This window comes from Falco cherrug, chromosome 7, assembly GCF_023634085.1.
Source record: "Falco cherrug isolate bFalChe1 chromosome 7, bFalChe1.pri, whole genome shotgun sequence".
Classification (NCBI taxonomy): Eukaryota; Metazoa; Chordata; class Aves; order Falconiformes; family Falconidae; genus Falco; species Falco cherrug.
In genome coordinates this window covers 56233190-56250109 of record NC_073703.1, presented here as the reverse complement: position 1 = coordinate 56250109, position 16920 = coordinate 56233190, and the positions used below count along the sequence as shown (strand labels likewise).

Genomic DNA, 16920 nt, shown 5'->3' with positions numbered 1-16920 from the left:
CCTGTAACTTTTTGAGAGATGGTATTTTATTCAGCCTTATTGGTTTCTGCTGAGGTCTGGTCACGTTAACAAGCTAGGTTTTCCAAAATAGAGAAGGTGTTAACTTCATCCCTGCTTTCTGGGACACCCTTTTTCAAATTTGAAGTGACTAATAATGACAAAATGTCCATTTTGTAGCTGCACAAGGATGGCAAGTACCAGTACAGTGAGCCCCAAGTAGAAAAATAAGTTCTTGTGCTTAAACAATGAGTTCAGAATTGCTTTACATCATTTCCCAGTGCTCTTTCAGAAATTAAACTGCTTCACACTTGCCCTATAGGCTTTTTTTCTCAATATTTTTTTCTTGTGTTAGCAACACTTTGGTTATAATTCCATTTTTAAAAAAAGAAAAAAAAAAGTGTTTGTTATTTTTCTACATTCTTCCCTAATACACTGTTTATTTCTGTCTGATTCTTCTTTCAGAATCACGTACCTAATCCAAAGCTCTGCTTGCTTTATGAAGAGAAACAAAAGCCTTCCTCTCACACGTGCCAAGCCTGGCCAAAGTTGTTCTTGTAGCTGCTTCTGAAGAAAGTCAACCTGCAGCCTCCTGAAGGACAACAGATGGAAACCTCACTGTCACCAGAGACTTAGATGGCAGCTGTACTTTGCCCAGTCCTGGCTTGCAAGACCCTGTGAAGGAACCCCACCTTGCTGGGCCAGTACACAGGTGTCCTACCACCCAGAGAGGGGAACAAGGTTCCTTCTGCTGCATTGCATTCAGTAAAAGGCTTTGTCTTTGAAATCAAAAGCAATTTTGTTCTCCCAGTATACTCTGCTAGTTGTACCTATGATACTTGCTTTTTTGTTTGTTTCCAATTCCGCTAATGAGATTTTCCATTATTCTTTCCTTTATACAGTTTTCACTGCTTTCTGCCATCTGATTCAATCTGATAAATCTCCCCTATTCCCTTTCCGTGTGTTTTTACTCTAGGATTTAAAAAACAAGTGTTCTTAGAGGCATAGTAGCCAGCATGTTTACAGCAGTGACGCCTTAAAACTAATGTACGCAAGTTGTTCTTTTAAATGTTGGCCAGTCAAACGCATTGCTGTGCTTCCCACTGATCCACTAACAATGTTAAAGCACGACTTCCTCTGTCTATTTAGCCCTTGTGTGGCAAGCCCATAAGTGATGGCTTCCTGGTTTTATAAATACTAGCAGCTAAACAGTAAAGCATTTTCTGATTTCTTGGCCCCATACTTCCTTCAAAGATATCAAAAAGTATTTTCCTGAATTCTTTGGCAAGGCACATTTGATGTGACTCAGGAGCAGAAGAAAACAAAGGAGAGGACCCATCACAGGGATTAAGTCTCAGGTTTAGATCCAGGCCCTGACAGTCCAGTGACAGAAGAACGAAACTAACTGTTTCATCTCTTTAGCTGTGTTCAGCATCTGGCTCTACAGAATTGAATCAGCAATAGGATTAGTACTGACCTTAGCAGAACAAGATGTTCACCACACTGGCTTAGGGTCTGAAGGCAGTTTTGCAATGTGTTCCCATCGTCTGCAGTCGTACTCTGATCTCCCCTGTCTCTCTCCTCCTCGCTGCAGTGCTTTCTCTCAGCTCCACAGGTCCAGATTGAGAGGCAGCTTGTGAGACACATATACTTAGCTAGATGTATTCCATTTGCCAAAGTGCTAAAAATGAAGATATTTTTAAATAATTGTTTCATTGTCTAGTTTGTTTAATCTTTCTGCATTGTTCTCACTTTGGAAAATTCCATTCACCCACATGACTGGGATAATACCTTCACCAGAAACACCCTTGATTTACTTTATCTGCTTAAGTTGTGGAGCCAGGTCTTCTCCTGTCCGTGCTGTAAACCAGCACTTCTTCAGCAACTTAAAAAATGTTTCTGTATTTGCCAATTTACAATTATTAAAGCTCTGGTGGTGCAATATAAAAGTCAATGCCTGGAGAAGGAAAACTGAGCTGATAGATTTCTCTTCTTTGCATATAGCCTCTGCCAAAAATACCATGATATAGATACCACAAGCATATTGGCAAGTTTTAGATCTATCTGAGTGGCACAAAAGTATGCTGCGTGGCAGATGAGCACACTGAAGGTCCATAAGTTTGTCATGAAATAAGAGGGGTCTTTGAATGGATAAAATTACCTGTGTGCCATTGTTCATTTAGTGAAAAGGGGTCATAAAGTACCGTTTTAATTCAGTTTAAAAGAAAAAAAAAAAAAAAAAAACCACCACACTAAACACCACAGCTTTCAGAATGTAACTGATTTCTTCCAAAACTGTTCACTGGCTGATATACAGCACATTGTAACATTATTTTGTTCATATTTTAAAAGATGTGTCTTGAGTCACTGAACCAGCTCAAAATATAAACCTCATCAGATCACAAAAATGCTGAATGATTTTCAAATAGGTGAATGAGTGCTGATGCTGGGCTGTGCGAGACACAGATCAGCCATTCTTCCATATTTCTAAACGTATGAAAACTAAACAAGATGCATCTCCACAGGCTGAAGTATGGCTGACCTGATCCAAGGAATGAAGGGAAACGCAACTGTCTCTTGTAAAGCACTTGATCAACCTGTCTCCATATTTCAACCTTCCTTACAATGAACCAACCACTTAGAGTTTATAAGATGGAGGTTAAGACAAACACTTTAACCTACCGATGAATACAGCTGTAATGAAATAGCAATACAACGATGCTTTCCTTCTCTTGTGCCCTAAATGTCAGCTGTGCCACTGAGGGATTTTAAGTGTGCTTAAGTGTTTGGGGTTTGGACTTTTTTTGCTTTGCTGTTACTTGTTGTGGGTGGTGAATGCTCTTGATTTTCCCAATTACAGCAAAGGCAAGAAAGAAGGAGAAAAATTAAAGTACTTTAAGAAGGAAAAAAAAAATTGCCAGGAACACTAGGAGGCCAAGACAGACACAGTCAGAGGCCTGGAAATTTCGTTAGAAAGTCTGTTCACATGATGCCTCCAGATTCAAAAGACTGTCATTGAATTGCACGGTCTGAATATAATGGAGATACAAAGATAGAGTTAATACCAAAGGTGGCCAGGAGGACTGCTAGCATAATGTGTGAAATGGGAAGATGAGAATTGGACTATCAGAACCTGTAGTGAGCTGTCTATTAGATATGACTTTTCTCCTTGTGAAATTAGCAGATTTGTCACAAAAATAGTTCAGGCAGAATGAATTCATAAACCTCTGAACTGCAAGATGAGATTTCTCTTCAAAGGGTCTGGTGTATCTAGCTAATCAGGTGGCAAGACAAAAAGCCCAGCAAGCATGCCAATAAGAAAAAAAAAACCGAAAAAAAAAAAACCACACACACCACCGAACAGATAATCCTCAGGTTCCAGATTCATCAGGGAGAGCGAGCTGAGATTTATACGGTGGGTTTACGCTAAACACTTTTACTTGCAGAAGTAAAGCTGAAGTCATGCAACTGGAGCTCTACGGATACAGAAAGCTTTCCTGGCTGTACCATCAGAAACACATCACTGGCATATTCCACAGCTCCTGCATGATGCCCCACTTTAGCTACCTCTGTTGTCAATGCAGGGAGACAGGCTTTGGCCCCAACAGCAGTTCCACCTGGCACAATCTTCTAAAAACTTCCATCAAAAGTTACAGCTTGAAGTACAAAACCATTGTGTGTGAAAGAAGTGTCCAGTTACCTCATCTGAGACTTGGGGATGATTTAGTCATGCAGAGTAGCCTAAGAGAAGGTGACTGCTGTCATGAAGATGTGTACGAAGCTAGAAACTTTGTGAAGGTGCCTGCCTTGGGCAGCTCACCGGCTAGAATTATGAGTAACAGAATTAATACTGGCGGGGTGCACATCTTAGTATGTTATACACTTGGGAAAGTATTAACTCTGAAGTTTACTGGAGCAGACAGACTATAGTAGCAAGGCAGGAAGGGATCACAGCAAAAAGCAGCCCAGCGCAGTTCTAAAAATAGTCTTGTTTGAGCAGCAACTAAAAACTCAAATTAGATACCTGCCTCAGACCTCATAACAGACTGTGATTCTTCCAGATACATAAATCTCGTGCTGAGAAGTCCCAGTGAACACTAACATTTGTTCTGCTAGTAATGCGTAAGGGTTGGTGAATATTCTTCAGAGACAACTAATGTAACAATACTTGTAAGGTGCAAGCTTGTCCCACCACACCGCTGACACAGCTAAACCGAGGCATTAAAAGTAAGTTTATTGCCAACGACTGCACTAGAGTAAAACACAATAGACAGCAGCTCAGTTTCTAAGTCCTGTGTATAGCTGTGCTTCTGTACTCCTGTGTTTTGCTTTTCTGATTTAACATTTGTTTGGGGTTGGATTCTTTTGTTTGGCTGGTTTTGTTTCCCACATATCTTTCAAAGGCAATCTTATGCTGCACAGACTAAAATATTTGCAGTGTACTTTTGTTCTTACTGTGTACTCAGCAAATTTTCTCCAAAGCAAGGCCAAGTGAGGTTATGATACACTGAATCCGAAGAGGACTTTGCAAATAAGTCAGCGCACACATTTGTATTTTTGTTTGTCCTGTGAAATTCAAGTACTGTTAGCAGCAGAAATTATCCACTTAAATGTGTCAGGCTTATCTCATCTCTAAAAATTCTTATACATAGCCCTTAGAAGTAATTTAGCCCTACCAGTGGTGTTCACGGGAGGATATTAACCTCTTAATTTAGAAAGGCAGACTACAGCGTCTGAGCACTGCGTGACAATCCATATACTACAACCTACAAGAGATAGCTTCTTGTCTTATCTTCCAAAAAAAAATGAATTGAGAAATCATGAGTGGGATTTTTCTAGCGCAGTCAGCAATAGCTTAACTCATTGCCTCTAGACATCACTTACCAATTCTTTTAGAGGAATCTAAGTTAAGGCAATTGCCAAATGCTCTTGAAAATCCCTGTCCAGCTTTATAAAAAACTTCAATTTGAAATGAAATGCAGCTGTATTTTTTATTTATTTTTATTTAAGAGCATAGACACAGTTACATGGATGCTGTCAGTCAAGGAGAAGCAACTCAGCTGTATATCCAATTTGTTCAGGTATAAAGCTGACTTTATAGATAGATAGATAGATACACACAGACTATTCTTTAGCAGGAGATGTAGCAGATAGAAAGGCAGAATCCCAGTGGGATGTTTATTGCTAACAAAGCATTGGGAGTGGTCTACGAGAGAAAGAGCTTTAGTCAGTGATGCATTCTAGAACATAAAGCAGGTTTTACAAACTCTGCAAAGCTAAGAAGTCCATAGTATGAAATGCTGCTGAGCTCACAGCAGCACCACACAGATACCGCAATCACATGTTGTGCATCTCAACTGTTCCAAGGAAAGAAATATGAAATGCTTATTTAGGGGCCTCAGCTCCCCGTGTCATCACTGAAGGGGCTATCCACCCCAGAAGGTGCAATGGGGACCACCTTCAGGCTGAGCAGCCACCTGAAGGTCAACACAACTACTGCAGCAGGAACCCACTGGGGAGAACTGCATGCAAATTCCTTTTTGCCCCTGAAGCAGGAGTCTTCATTAAGACATAGCAGCGCCTCCACCTACTCACAAACCAAAGCCTTAAATTTAAGTGCCTACAAATGCTTTCCCAATAAACAAATGTAGAGAACTCTTCCAAAGTACTTCTGTATCTTCCAGACATAAATCCCTCTCTCAGTGCACTTGCATGGAAAGGCAGGTGGTTACAGCACCTTCTTGGGCTCAGAAAGGCACAAGTGGGTGTCCAAACTTGTAGGCACAATTGACAGTCTCCACTCTCATCTGTCACAGTCATTCTGATGCAGAAAGAACTCAAGTTTCATGGGCCAGAAAGTAGGAAAAAGAACGAGCATCACAGTACTATTTCAGTTATTTCTTCAGTCAATCTAAATCTCATATGAAGGAGAAAACTAAATACATATTAATGCACTTAGCAAAATGCAATTGTATAAGAGGGGGGACAGCAACTCACTCTCCTCCCATGTGTTCTGTAAAGAAAAAAGTTGCTATCACTCCACTTTAAGTAGAGATTGATTGACTTACCATATGTAGGTTTGCTTTTAGATTAACATACAGTTGAAACCCGATAGAGAAGTTTCCCCAACTTCTGGATCCTACCCAGGAAAAAAGCCTGAACGAGGTGACAAGGTGAAAGTGCTCCAGGGTGCGGGGAGCAGAACTTCAGGCTTGTGGGGAATTCTGGGGTCAAAACCTGAGGTCTAGTTTGCCCTGGACACCTGGGAAATGAGCTGCTGGAACCAGGATCTGCAAGAATGACGTTCCAAGTTTATGCATCTAAATTAATTCCTTTTGAATCTAACCTTTAAGATTAGAATAGCAGAGACTCAAAATCTAACAAAAGAGAAGACAAATAGATTGACTTTTCATCTCACTGGCAGTACAGAGAAGCCTTTCTTCACATGCTCAGCTACCTAATGTTTCAGATGAAACAGATGTTTCTGTAACCAGTGTATAATTTTTACATTACAAAAATTAAGTAGAAAGACTCAATAAAGAGTTTAAGGAATCTAATCATCTCTCTTTCCCTAACTCTAAACGGGACAACCGTTTTCTATAGGCTTCTTCAGTGGCACAGCCCAGCTACACTGGTTTATAAACCTTACTCTAGAGAAGCTTAGCAGGAAAGGTAGCATCCAAAAAAAGAATGGAAGATAGATAGGTAAAAAATACCCTTAATACCGGTATGGAATTTGCACCAGCTAAAGATGAAGTAAACATGAACACAAGAGCCCAATCTTCTTGCCATGCCTTTTTGGTTGATGCTAACATATACAATTACACACTTCTAAGTTCCCCCCCATTATGAGATGTTAACTTTAAACCCAGTATTTCTCTATCATGCCTTGCCAGACTTGTTTGTTTGTTTGTTTGCATTCAAACCATGAGGTAAATAATCTAGTGATTTGGCACAGCCTAAGTTCATAGGGAAAGTTCACCCAGGAAGTGCCAAGCACTCCAAAAATTAAGCTAGGTAAGGCATTTAGGTACTCGGAAATGGGGGGTTCCATGGTTTGCATTGAGTCACCCTCCATGACCGCCACTGGGACCAGAAGTACCCTTTTATAGAGCAACCCATTTCCTTCAGTATTCAGAGGATCTCGAGTCTGAGCTCCTACTGTTCTGTGCATTTTTTTGCAGTCTTTAAACCTTTCGAGCTGCCATACACTGAGATTGCAAATTCTCTGTGGTGCCGAACGCCCCCAATTCCCTGAATTATCGCCATAACTCATTACATGAGTAGGCCTTGCTGGTTTAACAGACAGAATTAAGATCACAGTGGATCCTACGTGGCATTTTATGAGTACACCAGAAGGCTGAACAGAAGAACTCACCCAGGCACAAACAATTCCTGTATGATATAACAGGATTAGCAAAAAAAAAAAAAAAAAAGAAACCACCACACTATATAAGCTTGAAAACACTTGCCTCACTCTTCTGTGGTTTGAGAAGTGAAGTCTAGCACAGCAAAACAAAAATCAGACCTACTTTTAATCTGTGAACAGCTCTCTTGATGAAATCTGTCATGTTTCTGGCTTCTTTTGTTCCTTGTGAAAAGAGCAAAAATGTTATTTTTCGTAGAGAATTTCCAAATGTTTTATCTTTATTAATGTTTCTTTATGATATAGTTCGTCACTGCAGGCAAATCTCATTCATTAATTCTTCCATTGTCAAAACAACATAACCAATAGTTTATAACATCATGAATCTTGGACATCAATCATAATATAGAGATTCCCCATTATGTACAGGATTGTCTATTCTGATATGTTTGAAAGGCCAGTCATGACTGGTTATACATTAATCTGTTCCTATGAGCAGCCTAATATTCTGTATTGAAGCAGTCAGCCTATTAATGGCATATGAAGTTTTTAGATGCTTTTGTCACTGTTTGTGGTCTTCCAGATGGTAAGAAATTAATCGCTAGGTTTAAATATTTTTTTAATGCTCTTTCTGTGAGTTTCATATTTGATGCAAGATTTGGCAAGTCCTCTGAAGTTTGGGTTCTTAAAGATACAGCCTTCTACCCAAAAAGCTTGAGATCCTTATTCCATGTTACTAAAATGCAAACAAGAAATGAAAACTATTGGGAAGGAGGCAAAAAAATTATGTAATAGAAGTTATTAATAGTTTAATTTCTTACAAAAGAGTTAAGCAAAACGTAGCCTCACTATCTAAGTGTTCAAAAAAATATGGCTGTTTCAAGACCTCTTTAGAAAGATTTATCCATCAGCTGTCATTTTTCTCTTAAGCAGGATACACAAAGATTCAGTGCTGCCAGCACCTGATATACACATTTAAGAGACCTCAATGCCTTTTCTTTGAGGTAACTTGAAGAAAGAGCACAAAACCAAAACAATAGTAGCCAGAGTGCTTCTCGGGGCTCTTTTTTTTTTTTTTTTTTTTTTTTCTTTTTTTGATGTTGGGGCTCTTAGTGCTGGCAATTTTTAATTGATGGGGGAAAGTGGAGAGGAGACCACTCAAGTCATCACTGCATCTGTGGGTATTATGTGATTATTTAAAGGATCTAAAATCTGCATATCCCATTTGCTTTTTTACACAACTATAAGCAGATCTAACACCACAAAAACCCATAGCAAATCACCAGAATGGGGGAAATCAGAGGAGCTGAGGGCTACAAGTGACAGGCTGTTACGTTGCAAAGCAGTAAGTCATCTCCTGCAAAGTTTTGAGGCAGAAGAAGGGAGTAAAGAGGAAAAAGCAATGGGCTTCAAGTCTTAAAACTTGATGATCAAACAGGCAATAGATGACAGGTGATTATCAGTTTGGAACGGTGCAGTCCTATGTACCAGGTGCTTCAGCTCTGGTGGGAAAGACACAAGCTTGTGCTTATTTAGGGAGCAGATTTATCCCATTCTTAAACTGCCGGAGACCCCCCCTGCTTGGGTCAGAGGTCACATCTAGTCTGATTTCTGAGAGGCATGTTCTTTCATAAAAGCAGAACAGCACAGCCAGCTCACTAAGAACATTTACCCCAGGTAAACTGCAGTTAGGTGGCCCAGGCAGCAGAACCTTGCGAGCTTCCCTCAGCAGCCACCCACACCAAGCTGACCCCCTGCCCAAAAACCAGAGCGTGCAAAAGCCGCAGCCACCCCGCTCACTTTAGAAGTATTTAAAGGGTCCTGGACTGCTTTCACAGGTGGGCTGTCATCACTCGAGAAATTGTTCTGCTTCCCCACTTCTCCGCCCTGAGTGAAGGTGCTTTGCCAGGGCGCTGAGGATCACCTCCAGGCAGGAGGCAGCCTCCGGTCCCCAGCCCGCTGGCTGCACGCCGGGCAGTGGGAGGCCAGCGCACCGCGGCCGGCAGGGCGCTGCAGCACGACCAAGAGCAGCACCCCACTGGCAGCCCACAGTCCCCTAGGCAGCCTGGGGACACTGGTTTACCTCTCAGCTTTCCCCTCCTTTACCTGGAAGTTTCTCAAACGCCTTCTCACCAGCCAAAAACAGGAGACCGTTTTTATCCGAATTATCACTGCTGACATTCCCCAGCTAACCACTAACCTGGCTGAGCAGAGGAAAACTGATACAAAGGAGAATAAGGGGAACACTGGGTTTTCTTATTTCTTGTTGGCAAAAATTGTGACAGTTGACAGCTATCCCATTCCTATGGCTGATTTTGACCAAGACGGCAAGCATATTGAATGAAATATCACAGTTTAGACTTAGAAGCAACAACTGGGTTCTTTGTTTCAAGTTTTGTTTTGATTTTAAGTAAATACTGCATTCTTTTCTTTCTCCAGTTCCCAATTCTTGTCAGGCCACGTTCCTTCATCTGCAGTGATTTGCAGTTTTGGAAGAACATGCCACCATGGAGATCCGAATACATACACAGTTATGTTTCCTTGCTACTACGCACCACACCTAAAGAAGGTCCTTGTATCATTGATGTTGCTATCCCTGATGTTGTACACATGTGGAAAATATCTTCAGTTACCAGTACAGTATTTGTGAAGAAAAAGAAAGCATTAGCTAACCTTAACAAAAAAAAAACAAACAAAAAAAAAAAAAGGGGGGGAAAACTAATGTTCACCACATGCAGTGCCTTAAGAATTCAGATGAACTTTCTGTGCTTCTCTTCTTTTGCTTTGGAAAAATGTGTAAGCCATGATTTTAAATCATTTGCAAACTCCCCAGCTTTATTAACGTAGGCTGACTGCATGAAAGCACTATTTTAACCTTAAACTGGACTACTAATAAAATCCCTACACAATACCAGATATGTTTAATTTCAGCTTTTATTGCACTATTATTCTAGTGGATCCCAAGAACATCTGATTGAAGTTACCTTAAAAGTTCTGCATTTAAATTAGATACGGAACCAAATAAACTCCACTGATCACAACAACCTTGAACTAGTGGAAATTCAGATCTAGATCCAGGCTTTGCAGCTGGATTCCATCCCAAGTTTAAATGCGACTGAGAATCAAAGAGTGTTGTGGCTGCACACACAGTTTACAGGAAATATTCAATTCAACATTTTTGGTAGGTGTTCCATCCTTTCATTACCCTCAAATTTCTGCCCAACTCTTCATACCGATAGCTGAATTCAGACTCTTGCTTTTTTTCAGAACCAACTAAAGCCTTAACAGGCACATCACTTCACTACAGAATAAAGATAGTGGCACTGATTTGAATTCAAACCTCTATGAACAACTGTTTCACATCTAAGTAATTGCACCAGCAGTAGTGGGGTTGCCTCCTTGTTTGGGGGAGGGGGGGGCATTGGAATCACAGCCCATGACTTAATCATACAACATGAAAAGCCTTTGGGCTATCTTCTCAGCTGGGATAAATAAGCAGAGCTCTATTGGTTTCTGGGTGAATGAGATTATAATTTGAATCAGAAGCATGGTGTTTGTTTATACCATAACAAAGTATCACAGAAGTGTGTATCATAAGCCTTAAAGCACTGCGCTCAAGGACAGAAAAACCCATGAGTCTGAGCTTAGGTTTCAGTGACTCCAGTGAAGTTATGCCTATTTATTTCAGGATAGCAGTGCTGATGTGCACCAGCTGAGAATCTGGCTCTTTAACTCCTAGATGACAGCAAAAACTATCTACAGGGGGAGAGAGAGGGAGCAGAGATTAGAGGCAGCTTGAGCACAGAGCTGTACCACTGATAAATGGGCATCAGCCATCTCTTGAACAGGCAAGCCTGTTTCTTCCAAAAGCAAAACTGGAAAATTAATAAACACATGTAAAAGACTAATACAAAGGATATATTTCCTTAAGGAACTGCAAATACGTACACTATGCTTTGCATGCCAGTACAAAGGATTTTGATCTTGAGTAACACTTAACCAGTTACTCATTTTGTGTGCTTGCACATTCAACCCTCATGATTCAAAACAAGCTCCTGTATAAAATGCCTTTCAGGACAACCGATCCATTCAGTTACATTGAGCATAGGCTGTCAACAAAACACAAAACTACCTTCTCTTCCATGCAGCCAAAAAAAACCCTAAACCAACCAGCAGAAACCAGCTCAAGGGACAGTTTCTCCCTGTATCACATACACACTGCTCATCCTAGTGGGAGATGACACAGTATGTATCATGTGCTATGTTTCACAATAATTATGTAAGAGAAATCACACGTGGCATAAACAGAATGTAGAACAAAGAGCAGTAGCATATGTTCAAATAAACTAATACCTTATTTACTGTAGTGGACTCGATATGTTAACAGGTCTAATGAACCTAATGACTTCATTACCCAATCCTCTTTTTTTGCTCTTCATTGAGGCTGGAGCCAATTTTTTATCAGGAATTATTATGTTTATGCAATTCAAGCATATTGTTATTTGCTACTTTCTGCTTGATCATTGGCATTCTTATGAGAGAAGATGATGATGGTTCTGTCTAAATGTTGGAGGGGGATTATCATGGACACGGGAAGTTATTAGGCTTGATGCAATATAGAGAACATTTACAGTCAGAAAACAGCATCTTTCATTTTTAGGAATGAAGGTAATTGTGCTTTGTGACAGTGCACATCCTTAAGATGTTATGTATCATTGCGTACTTAAAAAAGCAGTACACTTTTCATTGATCTTTCAATTTCATTTTGATTTAAAATGCAGATCTTTCCCTCCATTGAAATCTTAGCATTTTTATTTTAAAATGTATTGGAAAAAATCCATTTCAGACATATGCAGAGCCATAAATTACTTTTTGTGGTTGAAACAGTATTCGCTTATGTCATGAGTTGAACATCCTCCTTTATTAGAATGCTATTTATTGCCACCAGCTGCAGTGCTTAGCTAGGAAAGTTCTTGACACCAGCGATTGCTTTTCAGCACCAATGCTTCCGGCTGCTAACGGGGGCTCCTATTGCCAAAAGCAGCCACCCCTCTTAAACTGTTCCTTCTGGTATACAGACAGCTCCTGTCATTGTTACCCAGCGCAGGAGCTGGGGGAAAGGGATTGGATCTGAACCCACTGCTATGTAATCTCTTTAGCTATAAATCTCCTATAACTTTAAAAGGCCTTACCAAATGCCGCTAGCTTGAAAGCTGTCAAATGTACTCAGGAAATCTACCCATCAGTAATGGATTTTTTTCAAAATTAAGATGCAAATTCAGCTTGTGAGCAAAGGACGTTTCACATAACTAGCCTCAGCTTTAGTAAAAGCAACAGGACTTCTGTATGCATCAACTATGTAGCCACCAGTCTCTATTTTATTAGGTTTTAGAGCAGGGAGAAACCAAAGGTAATTACTCTTCTTCTGTTAAGGGCTGTTATTACTCCTGCATGAACAGTTAGCATTGCTATTTTCTTTCGCCTATGCCTATGGCAACCAGGAGAACTAAGCAGAAGGAGTATAAAAGTGGCAGTGTCAACAGATGTCCTACGGAACAGTAAGTGTACCTTACACAGTAAATCTTCAAAGCGGTAGCATGTGTGCTGCTCCTGTGTATGCAAATCCTGCTATTTTATTGATATCATTTGCACACATGCCTTCTTCACAGCTGAACTCTTGAAAAGCCATTGTATATAATTGGGCTCAACTAAGCAACAGAGGCAATCAGTGACAGGAGGAGACTGAACTCTTTTAACATGGAAAGAATTCCTTTCCTCCCTCAGAAGAGAAACACCCAGTAGGTCAAAGAGGAAGGTTTCTCTGCAGTGTAGCACAGACAAGCCTGTTATACAGATGCCTGAACCACTGGAATCTAGAATTAAAAAAAAGTCAAGTCCTGAGCCTTCATGAACACAATTTTTCCCTTTAATTAAATAAAAACATGAGCAAGTATACACACTTTTGTCTAAACGTGTGTTTAAAAACCCTAAAACAATCAAACTAGAGTCTTTGCAGAGTTAGGCTCTGTCACACAAGATAACTTCACTGGCAAACATTCTGAAATTTTTTTTTTTTTTTACTCGCTGTGAAAACTGATAAAGTAGGTGTCCTATTCATTTTACAGACAGATTACAAAAAATAATCATTCTTCTGCCCATAATGAAATTCCTTTACAGATTCAGAAAGTACAAGAGACATCTGAAAGCTGGAGTTATTTATGGGTCAAAATACAATTACTCTTTATTTCTTATCTTGTCCCTGCAAATAACCCAAAACAGTTGTTAGCAAATTACTTTCTCCTTCATATCTTTAAACTGGAGATAAGTATATGTTTCCTTTAAATGACTCATAAAAATAAAATGGCACAACACTTTGACTGTAAGTGTTATGTGTGACTGAGCAGCCTTCATAAAAAATACTACTTTCTTTGCATCTGTAATCTCCTCTGGCCAGAGCCTGGGCCACACTCTGCCCTACACACTACATCCTAATATAAAGCCAGTATCCACTTCCCCACCACTGAAAGAGGTCTACTCCGTTACACCGATCCCATTCTAGGCTTTACTTTGGGAAGTACAACACAAGATATGATAATGTAACATCATGAAGAACGGGTCCTTTAAACAGCTTCTCTCCTCTATTCCAGCTGGACTTCTGCCAATTCAAATGGATGAGTGAGGGCCAACAGACATATTAGTGCAACCCTGTATTTACAGTTAAATTATCCCCTGGATGACCCTAGAGTCAATTTATGGGTGCAGAGACTAATGTACAATAGAGTTCAGAAAGACTCTAAAGCGTAGCTTTGCGAATGCCTTAACATGTGCCGCTGGGGGGACACCCCAGCACAGGGAGGCGGGGGGGCACAGGGAAAGAAGTAGAATATGTATGTGCTCATTTTCTGTGTTTGTGCAGAGTCCTATTTTGTGGGGGTTTCTTCCATTTCTTTTTGCCCCTTTTTGACTAAAAAAAAACCCCAAGCATAAAGAAAGCCCCTCTGAGTTCACATACCAGTGAAAAAGAAGTCTACTGATCTGAATTCTTACTACAGTTTAGAACAGCAATTTATCTCTGCAAACTAGTTGTCTCCCAAGGAGTTCAGTAGTTCAGCAGTATAACTCTTCCTCATCCCTACAGATGCATGAAATACCTCTGGCTGCGCAGTGCGCAAGCATCCTCCACATTAGCAATGGTGAGCGCAGTGGTCCTCTTAGTGCCCCTTCTCCTAACGGTCTTCCTGCATGAAGAACCGCCAGCTTCCCACAAATAACATTCTGTGTCCTGGGGTAAGCAAGGCAAGCAAGCCAGCAGAAAGAAAATATGTATGAGTATTCATTCCCTATTCCTTTCTTGTGCCTGGGATCTTAAAAAAACAGGCAGAAGAGGTGTCCAAAATTGTGTATTTAGCTGGCTGCCGGGTTACCTGGCAGTAAACTTTGCAGGATGTTACTCTATTTCCACAGAAATAGCTTTGCTAGAATTTCTGAGCAATTTGTGTAATCCTTCCTTGGTGTAGAGCAATCCTCCTCAGTATTTGATGGGGATTGGGCTTTTCCATGAGTTGCCTTGCTCAATGTAAGGTTTCATTCTCACGGCTTTAATTTTTATCTCACTTTATAATTATCAGCTGACTTAGTTTAAGCTACCACAGAAACCTGATAAGCTTTAATCACTTCTCCTGACTCCCCAAAATGCCATTTCAGAAACAACTCAGATTTTCAGACCAAGGTAATTATAAAAACAAGCCCACCAAAAACTTTTGAGTAACAAAAAAAGGCATAGTGACGCAGCAACATCCTCATTTATGTATTTTTTTTTTCTTTCAGACAAGAAGAACCATAGTTATTTTTATGGCCAAGTCTCTTAAACTGTTGTTTCGAGATGCATTTAGGACAAACATATAGCCCAGAAAAGATAAATAGTAACTGTTGCGTGTAAAAAAAAAAACCACAGCAGCAAAGTAAGATTAGAATATTTTAGTGCAATTTCAGTAAGTTTAGTTCTGATCATAAAAATTATAGTTATGACTGTCACAGAGCTCTCTGATGTCTGGTCATTAATCCTACTAGCTTTCTGGTAGGAGGAGTTATCCACAGCTATGCACAGCTTTCCTTTCCACGTAACACTGTTTCCCACGTAAACATACTGCTTCAGTGGTTTACTACTTGAGGCTGCTACCATGCACTACAGTAGGTATCTGTACCTACTCTGTAGGAGCAGGAGTTATACAAGCACCAACACAAGATTCTGGTAAGGTAATGCAACTGGCCAGGTTGTGTTACACCAGACTTTGATGCCACTAAGTGAAAGAGTCAGGCAGCAATAACAGCCTCCAGCGCAGTTGATTTACAAGCCAAAACCCCTCAATGATCTCAGAGTTAAATGCAAGCAAGAGAGGAATGAAAAGCTATTGCAGATGCTTCCCCATATACGACTGGTCAGTGTGGCAAAAGCAGGACCACCTTCCTGCATTTGCTCCTTTGAATACAATTATTCCCACCAGCAGCAATAATCAAGGAAGGCACTTGACCGCTGTCCAAGAAAATGTCTATCCCATTCACACCACCAAATCAATTGCACCAGATATTTACGTGAAACCCTTGCAGCAACCACACCACCAGCTCACAGAATGAGCAGTGTACAGCTCTGAGGCAGCGATGTGTTTGGCTACCTGACGCAGGCCATTTTTATGCTGGTGTTTCCAAAAGCAGAGAAGCAGGACAAGCTTTTCAAACTTGGCTGCCTGAAGCAATCTATCTATCCACCTATCTGAGAAGCTTAACTGAGCAGCCTAATTTTTAGATGCAAGCATTCAAACCTCCCATTAAGTTGCTGTCAGAGACTTTCCAGAATCTCTTGCACTGGCCTATATTTAGCACATCTATAACTAGCCCTAGAAATGAAGCACAAAAGCAATTGAAAACGAATGGCCAGATTTTCAATAGTAACGCAGAAGGATATACTTCAGGTTTTAGTTGCCTAACTTGAGAGAGTAAAAGGGTCACATTTCCATAAGTGCTCAGCATGTGCTTTGAAAAATATTAAGCAGTATGTGAGCACTTTAACAACCAAAAAGGCACACTGAAGCAAAACAAGTTCCTGCTTACTATAACAACCTTTGATCAGTTCACCTGGGGATGGCAAGTTCAGTTGCTTTGTGACAAGCACATGGATGTGGCAGACAGACCACAGTCACGTGCTATGGAAACTTCATGGTTACAGACACGCTAATAAATCTTGGATTTCCCTTGCCTTTAAGTTACCCAAACCAAATAAAACCATATAACATCCAGGTAGGACCTGTTCTTTCACACTGTAGAATCCAAAACAAAATTTCTACCCATGGGAACTAATAAACTTCCATACTCAGGCAATCTGGACAATTGCCCAGGTGGATGATCAGTCATCTTTAGCAGAAAATCATCCTGCAAAGGTTATTTTGCACAGAATGAAGAAAGGAAAAAAAAAAAAAAGTCAGAAAAAAAAAAAGTCAAGCAAACTGTGGGACTTCAGAAGAAAACACAGTCTTGCCATCTTTATGAAAGACCCAAATAAA

General features: G+C 40.3%; 2 protein-coding genes across 5 annotated transcripts in view; one reads left to right on the top strand and one right to left on the bottom strand.

The window, feature by feature from the left end:
* The window catches only part of CDIN1 (CDAN1 interacting nuclease 1), a 146193-nt gene extending 134709 nt beyond the window's left edge, over positions 1-11484 (top strand). For 3 of the 4 annotated variants that reach the window (XR_008733274.1, XR_008733272.1, XM_055716914.1), the window contains one exon: positions 463-11484. The gene's annotated coding sequence lies outside the window, so the exon portion shown is untranslated. The remainder of the gene's footprint in view (positions 1-462) is intronic. The other variant, XR_008733273.1, reaches the window with a different exon arrangement.
* The window catches only part of LOC114017262 (translation initiation factor IF-2-like), a 46876-nt gene that overhangs the window by 5657 nt on the left and 24299 nt on the right, over positions 1-16920 (bottom strand). The window lies entirely within an intron of this gene.